The sequence below is a fragment of the Apodemus sylvaticus genome, chromosome 11, assembly GCF_947179515.1.
Source record: "Apodemus sylvaticus chromosome 11, mApoSyl1.1, whole genome shotgun sequence".
NCBI classification, from domain to species: Eukaryota; Metazoa; Chordata; class Mammalia; order Rodentia; family Muridae; genus Apodemus; species Apodemus sylvaticus.
Window position 1 is genome coordinate 62838961 of NC_067482.1, and position 1349 is coordinate 62840309.

At 43.2% G+C, this 1349-nt stretch overlaps 1 pseudogene; it reads left to right on the top strand.

Annotated features, from left to right (window-relative positions):
- The first annotated feature begins 502 nt into the window (after positions 1-502).
- LOC127696063 (60S ribosomal protein L34-like) lies at positions 503-917 on the top strand (annotated as a pseudogene).
- The last annotated feature ends 432 nt before the right edge of the window (positions 918-1349 follow it).

A 1349-nucleotide genomic window follows, 5' to 3' on the forward strand; every position in this document is an offset into this window, starting at 1 on the left:
AGCTGTTACAGATATGATCTCACAGAGACAGTGGCAGCACACACAAGACCTGCTCAGCTCCAAGCCAGGTAGAAACCCAGTACTAAATAGGAGAACTAGTCCCAGAGTCCCACCCCTAACCAAGAAACTCTTTGCAATTTATACTTTCTAGAAAAGGGAAAAAGTGTTATTTCTAATGAAGTATCACTCAGTATGTTAACAATACTCCAGGGCAGACCTGATGCCAAGGAGGAGTTGACAACAGAAAACAAACTGAACAATTTGGGTGGGAGATTTTTGTTGTTGCTGTTTCAAGTGGGCTTCTTTTGTCCTATTGGGTTTTATTAATATTTTGGTTAGTTACATTTTCCTTTGTGTTACTTTTGTTTGAGAGCAAGAGCAGGAGAGAACAAGAGAACATAGTTGGGTGGATGGAGAAGTGGGGGAGATCTGGGAGGACTTGGAGAAGAGCAAAACATATGGTCTGAAAAGGTGTTTTTAAAAAAATGAAGTAAAGCTTTTCTTATTCCGGGGATGGTGCTCAGAGGCACTCAGGATGGTCCAGCGATTGACATACCGTCGTAGGCTCTCCTACAATACAGCCTCTAACAAAACTAGGCTGTCTCGAACCCCTGGCAACAGGATTGTTTACTTTTACACCAAGAAGGTTGGGAAGGCACCTAAATCAGCATGTGGCGTGTGCCCAGGCCGACTGAGAGGGGTTCATCCTGTGAGACCCAAAGTCCTTATGAGATTGTCTAAGACAGAGAAGCACATCAGCAGGGCCTATGGTGGCTCCATGTGTGCCAAGTGCGTCCGTGAAGGATCAAGCGGGCTTTCCTTATTGAGGAGCAGAAGATCGTGGTGAAAGTGTTGAAGGCACAAGCTCAGAGTCAGAAAGCAAAATAAATGCAGCTTCTTTAAGTAACAAAAATCAAGACTTGGTCTACAAAAAAAAAAAAAAAAGAAGTAAAGCTAGAGTCACGGCAAAAGTGAACCAATGGACGGGGGCTTAAAATGTATCAGATACAACATAGAAACGTTGTTTGACTGATCGTTCTCCTCTTTTACTCATGGCACATTTCCTGAACACATCCAGTAAGTGCACACGGACTCCTGTTCTCCACTCATTACCAGGATTTATTGAACCTAGAAATTAATATTGACTGGGGCAAAACAGCCATTGAGTTCTCCTGCAGGTCAGTAAATCTGATGATGGAGGAACACCAAGCAGGAACCAGTACCTTTTCCCTCTGCAGTTTGTTTTCTTCCCTTTGCCCTTAGAAGAATGTCAGTACAGCTGCCTGCTTCCAGTGGGCCTATCATGTTTTATAAAAAAATTTAGTAGCTGGCCATGTAGAATCTGTTTC